The sequence below is a fragment of the Rhinatrema bivittatum genome, unplaced genomic scaffold (genome assembly GCF_901001135.1).
Source record: "Rhinatrema bivittatum unplaced genomic scaffold, aRhiBiv1.1, whole genome shotgun sequence".
In the NCBI taxonomy this organism is placed as follows: Eukaryota; Metazoa; Chordata; class Amphibia; order Gymnophiona; family Rhinatrematidae; genus Rhinatrema; species Rhinatrema bivittatum.
In genome coordinates this window covers 1161-12759 of record NW_021820301.1, presented here as the reverse complement: position 1 = coordinate 12759, position 11599 = coordinate 1161, and the positions used below count along the sequence as shown (strand labels likewise).

Sequence of the window (11599 nt, the reverse complement as noted above, 5' to 3'; positions counted from 1 at the left end):
TTAGCACTGTGAAATCCCTGAATACCAACAAAATGTTTCTTCATTTATATTTATAAACTAATAGGTCCATTCAGCGATGCTGAGAGCAGGAAGTTAGCTGGACTTACCCAGGTACGGGTTCCCGCTGGATAGACCCAAAGACAGTGGAGTAAGTTTATCTATCTCACTTCAGGGCTGCTACCCAGCTAAACATAAGCCCCACACCCGGTCATCTCTTTTTATCCAGGTAAGTTAGCCATTCATTGGCCCACAATTTTAACACTTTGCGGTTTGTCCAGCTAAATTCCAAACTCAGCCGGACAAATCCGCTGACCAAGCACCTTTAAAAGTATTACAGGGCACGAAGCGATGTTTGCAAAGTCTCCTTACCGGTTTTTTTTCTTCGAAGCGCATGCACTGCAATCAGACCAAACACACACGGGATGTCAAGGAGAAGTAAGGGAAAGGAAAAGGGGAAAGGGGAAGCATAAACAAGACAGAGAAAGGGGAGGAAAAGTAGAGAACAGCAAAGGCAGGTGGGCAGAGAGGAAGGAGGAGGGAGATATAGAGAAGGGAGGCATGGGCTAGGGGAGAGGAGGGAGAGCATGGAGAGCATTGGAAGGAGGGTGGGAGGAGTTGATACAATAACAGGAAGGAGCAAAGGAGAAAAAGATGGAAGGGGGGAACAGGAGATAAGGCCGGGAGATTGATGGGAGAGGGAGGAGGGGAGATGCAGAGGGGAAGGCATGGGGTAGAAGAGAGGAGAGAGAGCAGAGGGAGCAGTGGAAAGAGGGATGGGAGTAGCTGCACCGGTGCTGAAGTTTGCAGGACAAGCGGAACCGGAAAGAGAAAGAAAGGAGATATGTGAGCATTTCCTGATGTCCTACTTTCCATCTGAGGTACAGGCATTGATATTGGTTATCACAAAGTTAATTGTGCCCATTTCTGTATTCAAAGTAAGGGGTAAGTTTTCAGAAGAGCTGCTAAGTGACCACAAGAGTTGATTCCGTTTACTGGATAAATTTTCAATCACAGCTTGGTGGCTGGAAATATTCCCAAATTTAGCTTAGCTGGTTCAGCACTGAGAAGCCTCCTGAATACTTACCCTGAGCAGATCCAGAGGATCTAACCTCACTGAAGGGCCTGTCCCTTAATCTAAAAAAAATACCCACCTCTACCCTGACTCCCAATCGCTCGGTCATTTTTGATGCAGGCTTGTCTTCGTCTGTTAAAGAAAGGTTCAAACTTTAAATTGTGTAAGGCTGAATGCACATCACCATTATATACAGGGAGGACAATAATGAAAGCCATTTCTGGGGATAAAGTGCTCTTTTATCCACAGAAATAGGCTATTTGATTACTGTCCATCCTCTACACAAGTAAAGGTAGGAGCATATAACAAGGTATATTTCTGGTTTGGAGTTCGGACAGGGGGAAAACTATATGCTACCCAGCTAAACATAAGCCCCACACCCAGTCATCCCATTTTATCCAGGTAAGTTAGCCATTCATTGGCCCACAATTTTAACACTTTGTAGTTTGTCCAGCTAAATTCCGAACTCAGCTGGACAAATCCGCTGATCAAGGACCTTTAAAAGTATTATAGGGCACAAAGCGATGTTTGCAAAGTCTCCTTACCGGTTTTTTTTCTTCGAAGCGCACGCACTGCAATCAGACCAAATACACACGGGATGTCAAGGAGAAGTAAGGGAAAGGAAAAGGGGAAAGGGGAAGCATAAACAAGACAGAGAAAGGGGAGGAAAAGTAGAGAACAGCAAAGGCAGGTGGGCAGAGAGGAAGGAGAAGGAAGATATAGAGAAGGGAGGCATGGGCTAGGGGAGAGGAGTGAGAGCAGAGAGAGCATTGGAAGGAGGGTGGGAGGAGTCGATACAATAACAGGAAGGAGCAAAGGAGAAAAAGATGGAAGGGGAGAACAGGAGATAAGGCAGGGAGATTGATGGGAGAGGGTGGAGGGAAGATAGAGAGGGGGAGGCTTGGGGTAGGGAAGAGCAGAGGGAGCAATGGAAAGAGGGGTGGGAATAGTTGCACCGGTGCTGACGTTTGCAGGATGAGCGGAACCGGAAAGAGAAAGAAAGGAGATATGTAAGCATTTCCTGATGTCCTACTTTCCATCTGAGGTTCAGGCATTGATCTTGGTTATCACAAACATTCCAATACAGTAAGGTGCGGTAGAAAGAGGTGCATTAGTGCCGGGCGCACCTGCGTTTGCCGCACGCACAGTTCGGATCACATACCGCTCGAGACTGTATTTAAATGGCAATCTTTGCGTGCCTTGAAGGCTTTATGCATAAGCAACACGAAATCAGACGAAAAAGAAGAGTCTGAAGACAAATCTGTCTGATCCCCCTCAGGGACCTCTGGATTGGCAGCACAGCTGGGTCTTGCAGGTCTGTCCCCCTTAGGGACTCTGCGTTGTGGTGACAATCGCGGTGGAGGGTCGTCCTCCCCCCGTGCCGCTGGCACCTTGGGGCGTTCCCACGGGATCGGGTCGGCACCTGAAGAATGTAAGTCCCCAAATGCTCCGGTCACTGTTTGGACCCTCACCAGGTCCCTGCCCGTGGCCGCAGAGACCCCCTTGCCTCCGGAGAGGCAATCGGAACACAAATTGTCCCAGGACAGTTGCGCCCGCGCGGTGCCGCAGGCCCTACAAGCGGCCCGATGCGGCATGCTGCAGCAAAAAACAGCCCCGAAAATCGCTCGGAAGGTGGCGAAAATGGCGCGCAAGCACCCAAATGCGACCGGAAGGGAAGGAGAATGAAGCCCCGACAGAACACACAAAAATTTTTTTAACTTTTTTCTTTTTTTTAAATATACTCGTCCAATAGTCTCCGGGTCCTGGACCTACTGGGGGGAGTGAGCCGGGCTCCCCGGTATCACCCCCAGTCACAAATTCACGCTGGCAGGAGGGCAAAACACCCCACACCTCAGCGGCCTGGGAAACCAGGGGGGATGGTCCCCTCCGGACCTCACAACCCCCTGGGAGGCGGGAGACTGGACCTGCAGGCAAACCACTGCGCTCCTATACCTTATTCTAACTTTATCCTTCTCTTTACCCAGCTAACAATACTATCTAGAACTGAAAATCTAGGCCTCAGCACAGACTGTAGGTTTTGCACCTCCTCCACCTGCTAGGAGACAGAGGAAGACTGCCAGACTGTAGGTGGCACCAGCCTAGATAAGGCATAGGTTTGTTTGATAAACTTCTGTCTCCAACTGCTAGAGGGTGGGCAAAACCCAGGAGTCTGGACTGATCCGGGTACGTACAGGGAATTTAGCTTAGCCAGTTCAGCACTGAGGAGCCTCCTGAAAACTTAGCCTGAGCAGTTCCAGAGGATCTAACCTCGCTGAAGGGCCTGTCCCTTAATCTAAAAAAAATACCCACCTCTATCCTGACTCCCAATCGCTCGGTCATTTTTGATGCAGGCTTGTCTTCGTCTGTTAAAGAAAGGTTCAGACTTTAAAATGTGCAAGGCTGAATGCACATCACCATTATATACAGGGAGGACAATAATGAAAGCCATTTCTGGGGGTTAAAGCGCTCTTTTATCCACAGAAATAGGCTGTTTGATTACTGTCCATCCTCTACACAAGTAAAGGTAGGAGCATATAACAAGGCATATTTCTGGTTTGGAGTTCGGACAGAGGGAAAACTATATGCAGAGTTTTCCTTTAACACCGTGCCCTCACAAAAAGCAGGCAGGGGTATTTTTAGAGGGGGCAATAAACAAAGCAAATCTAGATGTGTACTTTTGCATTCCTTATCACCTCAGGTTAAAATTCAGATGGGATTGGCCAGACCTTGCATACTTTGATTATTTAGGTCAAGGCTGGGAAACATCCAGACCCAGATGAGACCCACAGCTCAGTCCCAGGCAGCCACTGCCAGAGCCCCAGACCAGAGGTTCATGGAGGGAGCTTTTGCTCCGTGTCTCTGACTCCGCCCTCCCCCTCCCCCCATAATCAAATGTTGACGGCAGGAGCGAGCAGGATCTGCTGCCACAGTTTGGGTTCATCTCCCCACCTTGTCCTTGAATGAAATATTCATAAGGACTGGAGAGTGGCACGAGAGCTCCTGCCTCATCCTTGGCTCCTTCCTGCAGCCTCCCACCCCAAGAAAAACTGAGAGAGGCAAGACTCGCTTTCAATTGCTTCCCCTCCCCCTTTATAATCCCACACAATGTTTGTTTTGGTTAAATAAAGGCCGCAGTTTATTATAACATGACCCGAGCCCCTAACACTTAATACACTATTCAACATATACACCCCCCCCCCCCCCTTTTATCCCCTTCTTAACAACTTGCTCCCCACCTCGACCCAGTGGTAGAGCTACACCCATAGAGTCCATTTCCTTACCCCGCCTCGCACCAGCGTGGGTAAGTACCCCGGCCTCTGAGCTTCGACCCCCTCTTGTTCATTGGCCACCTCATGTAGCAGCCCCACGCTACACGAGATACCCCCCCCCCCAAATGCCTTTTAACAAGACATAACAAAATCAATCATATTGGGCTCAGGTTACCCGCCACTGTGACAATCAATAAAGACAACACACATTGAATAACATCCAATGATTCTACCATAAGGGAGGGAGGAGGGAAATTATTCCAGCCTGCTCCCTCAGCCCTCTCGCACCCAACTGAGGCGCGAAAGGGCTCTCTGCCCTAACTATTACCCCAACCAATCCCAGCTCCTCAATTCAAAATACTTCCTTTTCATTGGCCCCTTAGCTTTACTTTCTCCCCCTCCCCTTTCCCTCCTAACTTATAATTTAACCCTATCCTACCGCTCGCTAACCTCCGTTATTATCTGCTAAGCAATACAAGATTGCTTAGCCTTCACTTAAATGTTCACAGGGAAAACAGAGCAAGAGCTGTGCTGCTTCTGGCTCTGCCCCTGCCACACAGAATGAAATATTCATGGCAGGAATGAAGAGCACACATCACATCTCTTCCTTTACCTCCCTGGAATAAAACATTCTTAGCAAAAGTAAAGCAAAAGCTGTTTCACCTGACACTCAGAGGTTAAACCCTTGCTCACTTGCTTGGACCTTGAAGATCCTAGCAAGCACTGCAGAGGCCTTGCCTGCTCCTGCACTTGTGCCTCTCTCCTGACAACCTCCCACCCACCAACTGGGTTTCCCAAGTACCCTACCACCTGCTCCTTCATGAGGGCTTTCTGAGGACATTGTGACTCCCTAAACCTGGGGTTTCACAGTATCCAGACAAATAAAGAAGGCACATCCAAAAAATACCAGAATCACTGAAAAACTCACTTACCTAGGATCCACAGTGCTAATAAACAGAGCTTGTTATGAAGACTGTATTACAAGCAGGGGAAGAAGAAAAGGAATTTCACAGTAACTCCAACTGGTTTTTAAGTGAATGTTTTTGCAGAGCTGAATGCTGCACCTGTCTCAGTCGGCTCTGAGGGTGCTGATAGGATCAGCTCAGACTGTACAACTGGCTGGGCTTCTTTAGCTTTACAAACTCTCCCTGTCTGTCCCTATTAACCCACAGCTCTCTCTCTCCCTCATGGACCCTCTAATGGTAATAAAAGGGAATTTTACATGGGAGGGAAATAATATTAACCACTAAAACTGTTTTGCTAAAAGGAGAAGTAAGGGAAAGGAAAAGGGGAAGCATAAACAAGACAGAGAAAGGGAATGAAAAGCAAAGAACAGCAAAGGCAGGTGGGCAGAGAGGAAAGAGAAGGAAGATATAGAGCGTTCACCCAGCAAGATAGGAACCAATCTCTTGAAGAGACAGCGTAGTCCAGGCAGAAGGTCTGTGGCAGATAGTGAAGAGACAAAGTGATGGTCACAGGAACATGGAGACGTTGGAGGCATGAAGACCCAAGAGACGCTGGAGGCATGAAGACACAGGAGACGCTGGAGGGACGATGACACAGGAGACACTGGAGGCATGAAGACACAGGAGACGCTGGAGGCATGAAGACCCAAGAGACGCTGGAGGCATGAAGACACAGGAGACGCTGGAGGCATGAAGACCCAAGAGACGCTGGAGGCATGAAGACACATGAGACGCTGGAGGCATGAAGACACAGAAGACACTGGAGGCATGAAGACCCAAGAGACGCTGGAGGCATGAAGACACAGGAGACGCTGGAGGCACGAAGACCCAAGAGACGCTGGAGGCATGAAGACATAGGAGACGCTGGAGGGACGATGACACAGGAGACACTGGAGGCACGACACCAAAGCACAGGGATCACAGCCTAGGAGCAACAGAGGACGTCTGTTGCAAAGAGCAAGAAAGAAAGGAGTTGCCTGGTTTCAAACCTCTACTAAGGTGATGTCATAATCAGACATCATAATCCAGAGCTGGCTTAGCTCTCCAGCTGCAGCCCTTAAAGGGACCTAACACTTTGCTCTCTGGCTATAGTTTTCCCCCTGTCCGAACTCCAAACCAGAAATATGCCTTGTTATATGCTCCTACCTTTACTTGTGTAGAGGATGGACAGTAATCAAACAGCCTATTTCTGTGGATAAAAGAGCACTTTACCCCCAGAAATGGCTTTCATTATTGTCCTCCCTGTATGTAATGGTGATGTGCATTCAGCCTTGCACATTTTAAAGTCTGAACCTTTCTTTAACAGACGAAGACAAGCCTGCATTAAAAATGACCGAGTGATTGGGAGTCAGGGTAGAGGTGGGTATTTTTTTAGATTAAGGGACAGGCCCTTCAGTGAGGTTAGATCTTCTGGAGGCTTCTCAGTGCTGAACCGGCTAAGCTAAATTTGGGAACATTTCCATGCTGGTAATCAGTTTGCCTTCCTTCCATTTTTCTTAATGCATGGAATACACCTGGTCTGTGCTTCTAGGATGCTACTTTTAAACAAGGCCCACGCCTGTTTTTTGTAACTACTTTTCTCATTTTCTCAAAGTTTCCCTTTTGAAAGTTTAGTGCTAGAGCCATAGATTTACATACTGTTCCCCTTTCAGTCATTAATTTAAATTTGATCATATTATGATCACTATTGCCAAGCAGCCCCACCACTGTTACCTGTCTCACCAAATCCTGAGAGGAGAGGATCACCTTGCTGGTGGCTGAAAGGAATCAGTAAGTTTTTGCTTGGGACATTGTCTTTTTTAAAAGTATTGGGGCAAAGTTAACTATTTGGGAATATTATTTAGTGTGTTTGTGCCTTTAATAGTCAGAAAGGCAGTGAATAAACAAGTTAGACTGTATTTTTAAATAGTCAGTCAATAAGGTAGCAGTAGGTAGGCAGTGAATAAACAAGTTAGACTGTATTTTTAAATAGTCAGTCAATAAGGTAGCAGTAGGTAGTGTGTTTATTTTTAAAAGTCTGCAATACAAACTGAGTGTTTGTATTGAAAAAAAAAACCCACAAAAAAAAAACAACCTACCCAAAAAGTATCCAGAAGCTAGAAATAAGCTAGGAGCAGTATATACCTAAGTAGAAAAGTTGAATAGTTCAGCTCAGTTACTCACCTTGGAAAGGTGTTGAGGTAGTGTGATTGGGTTTGAATAGGCACCAACATTTGTTAATCAAGAGAGCAGTGAGTCACTCAGGCTGACTAACTGAAGTTAAGACTGTTTGTATTTCCCAACCCTCCCCCCCCCCCCAGGTCATCCCTTAATTTATAGGCAAGTGCCACTTTCACAAAAAAAAAACAAAAAACCCAACAAAACCTTTATTGAGAATTCGATCAGAGCCCAGTAGGCCACTACCAGACACATAGTGAATTCACTAATACATTTAAAGGACGTTAGACACATTCCTACTCCCATAGCAACCTAAAACTTAACTAGGAACTGATCAAAATTGAGATGAAGACAGCAGTCCAGCACAAGAGGGGGGCTTCCCAGTCTTTTGCATCGAGTGTCACATGTATGATTTTTTACCCACCGGTGAGAAGTTGTACATGTGCATGCGATGCAAAGAGCTCCTGGCTCTCAGAGAACGAGTCCGATCTCTGGAGGCTAGAGTGGCAGACCTGGAGGAGCTGAGGCAGACAGAGAGATATATAGATGAGACCTTCAGGGACATAGTAGTCAAGTCCCAATTTCAGACTGGCAGCCCTGGTGCTGCCTTGGAGGAAGAAGGTCTCATGATGGGAGAACACCAACCAGGTGCAGCAGGAAAGGATCCTGTAGCAAGGACCTGCTCTCCAGGTGATGCATTGTCCTTTCTCACTGAGGATATCTCCCCAAGGCCTACTGCCCAGGAGGGAAGGGTTAGGTCGGCCGTCATAGTTGGTGATTCGAATTATTAGGAATGTAGATAGCTGGGTGGCTGGTGGGCATGAGGATCGCCTGGTAGCATGCCTACCTGGTGCGAAGGTGGCGGAGCCTCAAGCGTCACCTAGATAGGATTTTAGACAGTGCTGGGGAGGAGCCGACTGTCGTGGTACATGTGGGCACCAACGACATAGGAAAATGTGGGAGGGAGGTTCTGGAAGCCAAATTTAGGCTCTTAGGTAGAAAGCATAAATCCAGAACCTCCAGGGTAGCATTCTCTGAAATGCTCCCTGTTCCACACGCAGGTCACCAGAGGCATGCAGAGCTCCGGAGTCTCAATGCGTGGATGAGCCGATGGTGCAAGGAAGAGGGATTCAGTTTTGTTAGGAACTGGGGAACCTTTTGGGGAAGGGGGAGTCTCTTTCGAAGGGATGGGCTCCACCTTAACCAGGGTGGAACCAGACTACTGGTGCTAACCTTTAAAAAGTAGATAGAGCAGCTTTTAAACTAGAACAAAGGGGAAAGCCGACAATCGCTCAGCAGCGCATGGTTTGGAGAGAGGTATCTTTAAAGGATACTAATGATGCATTAGAATTAGGGCATCCCGACAGTGAGGTTCCAATAATTAGAAAAGTAGTCCAAGTGCCTGTAACTAAAACCTCTCCTGAGCTAAAAATTTCTAACTTATCCCTATCAATTAAAAAGCAGAATGAAAATACAAACAAAAAACAAACTTTGAAATGTTTGTATGCTAATGCAAAAAGTCTAAGAAGTAAGATGGGAGAATTAGAATGTATAGGAGTGAATGATGACAGACTTAATTGGCATCTCAGAGACTTGGTGGAAAGAGGATAACCAATGGGACAGTGCTATACCGGGGTACAAATTATAGCGCAATGACAGAGAGGAGCACTCGGGAGGAGGTGTGGCGCTTTATGTCCGGGATGGCATAGAGTCCAACAGGATAAACATCCTGCATGAGACTAAATACAAAATTGAATCTTTATGGGTAGAAATCCCTTGTGTGTCGGGGAAGACTATAGTGATAGGGGTATACTACCGTCCACCTGGTCAAGATGGTGAGACGGACAGTGAAATGATAAGAGAAATTAAGGAAGCTAACCAAATTGGTAGTGCAATAATAATGGGAGACTTCAATTACCCCAATATTGACTGGGTAAATGTATCATCAGGTCACGCTAGAGAGATAACGTTCCTGGATGGAATAAATGATAGCTTTATGGAGCAATTGGTTCAGGAACCGACGAGAGAGGGAGCAATTTTAGATCTAATTCTCAGTGGAACACAGGACTTGGTGAGAGAGGTAACGGTGGTGGGGCCGCTTGGCAATAGTGATCATAATATGATCAAATTTGATTTAATGACTAGAAGAGGAACAAAGTGCAAATCCAAGACTCTCGTGCTAAACTTTCAAAAAGGAAACTTTGATAAAATGAGAAAAATTGTTAGAAAAAAACTGAAAGGAGCAGCTACAAAAGTAAAAAAATGTCCAAGAGGCGTGGTTATTGTTAAAAAATACCATTCTAGAAGCACAGTCCAGATGTATTCTACACATTAAGAAAGGTGGAAAAAAGGCAAAACGATTACGGGCGTGGTTGAAAGGGGAGGTGAAAGAAGCTATTTTAGCCAAAAGATCTTCATTCAAAAATTGGAAGAAGGATCCAACAGAAGAAAATAGGATAAAGCATAAATGTTGTCAAGTTAAATGTAAAACATTGATAAGACAGGCTAAGAGAGAATTTGAAAAGAAGTTGGCTGTAGAGGCAAAAACTCACAGTAAAACCTTTTTTAAATATATCCAAAGCAGAAAGCCTGTGAGGGACTCAATTCTTTTTACCACACAAGGTGTTGGCTTAGGAGTTTACCTAAAGCTTTCTTATTTCGTTTCCAGTAACCATTCCCACACTTCTTCTGGGGAAGACGATATCTGCTATGAATTTGCATGAGATCAAGTAGCACGCATAGAAGGAAGGGCCTGTAAATCTATCCCACGCATATAGATTGTGGATATCCTGAAACCTTGACAGGTGGGGTTTCCACTGCACATTGGAACCCATTGGTCTTCAACTTGCTTTTTCGGTATCTAAGTTATCCTTGCACTCAGACGCATGCCTGTTTCTGCAGCAAGTTAAAAATGGCTCCACTGGGGATTGAACCCAGGCCCTTCTGCGTGTAAAGCAGATGTGATAACCACTACACTATGGAACCAACTAACCTCTTCCTTTAACCTGTGAGCAACTGTTGAACTCTTGATGCGAGACTAAAGGAGGACTAATTGAACAAGCATCTCAGCTAGAGAAGTGCATTCATTGAAAACAAAATATAAAAATGAAATCAGTGGAGCCAACTTGATTCTTTTTTATTTATTTAGTTTATTTATTAAAAATTCTTGTATACCATCGTTCATAATATACATCACAACGGTTTACATGTTACAAAATCATAAAATCAACTGAAATATCTAAAAGGTACAGTAAAATATGATAAAAATAAAATTGTTAATCAATTATTAATAAATGAACATAAAACAAAGATAAAAATAATGTTTCTTTAAACCAATTAGTCCTTTTTTTCAAGATAGTCAATATAAGCCTGTTCGAACAGCCATGCTTTTAGAGCTTTTTTAAAAGCTTTAAACTCTGACTCCAAACTTAGGGTCCAAAATGAGCTGAAGGGGACCCGTGAACTAAAGGAATCCTACTTGTTTCATTTCTGTCAAACAGAATGATTTCTATAAGCAATTATAGTCAAAAGACCCATGGAAATCATAGGCATAGCAACAGTTGCAAATGTATGGAGAAAGGTTCATACACTGTGGAGCGGGCAGGCTGCAGAGAAGGGACGGATTGGCATACCGTCAAGCAATGAGAGTTATGATGTATCGCAGCGGAGCATTTTCCTAGTCTCCTATAATGCCGCAGAGCGGGTTACAGTGATGCTGAGCTCGAAGAATGAGCATGTCATAGCCTTGCTCTGCATTGTTTCTCTAGACGTTGTCTGTGTGAAAGCATAGCTCTGAGGTCTCTCCGAATTCTTGGTAAGGATTTATGCTGTTGGCAGCCCATTAACACAAGACAGGAAAACAAACCATGGAGGCAGCATGGCATCACAATATTTCTGCATCATTGTAGATTTGTGTTGCTTTGCTTGTTGTTCTGTTTTTCCTTTTTCGTGATTGAAGCCTTAGCTACACTTCAGATTAGTTATTTATTCTCTGTATGACTGCCAGTGGGCACATTGTGGGCAGTGGGAGCTAGGTAGTACTGGGCATAAGCAAGCAGTGAAGGCAGGCCAGAAAGTGCAGCATAACAGGCTGTATTGTGAAGCCTGTCTGTGACAGAGAAATAGTGCAGACAGAG

At 45.5% G+C, this 11599-nt stretch overlaps 2 long non-coding RNA genes and 1 other non-coding gene across 3 annotated transcripts; all 3 read right to left on the bottom strand.

Annotated features, from left to right (window-relative positions):
• Positions 1 to 722: 722 nt before the first annotated feature.
• LOC115081405 lies at positions 723 to 1769 on the bottom strand. The gene is made up of 3 exons (XR_003853792.1): positions 1618 to 1769; positions 1152 to 1204; positions 723 to 794 (listed from the first exon to the last, which is right to left on the bottom strand). It is a non-coding gene; the product is annotated as an uncharacterized LOC115081405 (long non-coding RNA).
• Positions 1770 to 1901: 132 nt separating this feature from the next.
• LOC115081404 lies at positions 1902 to 5394 on the bottom strand. The gene is made up of 3 exons (XR_003853791.1): positions 5274 to 5394; positions 3383 to 3435; positions 1902 to 2033 (listed from the first exon to the last, which is right to left on the bottom strand). It is a non-coding gene; the product is annotated as an uncharacterized LOC115081404 (long non-coding RNA).
• A 4981-nt stretch (positions 5395 to 10375) lies between these two features.
• On the bottom strand, positions 10376 to 10448 carry TRNAV-UAC. Its single transcript has one exon. It is a non-coding gene; the product is annotated as a tRNA-Val (tRNA).
• Between the last annotated feature and the right edge of the window lie 1151 nt (positions 10449 to 11599).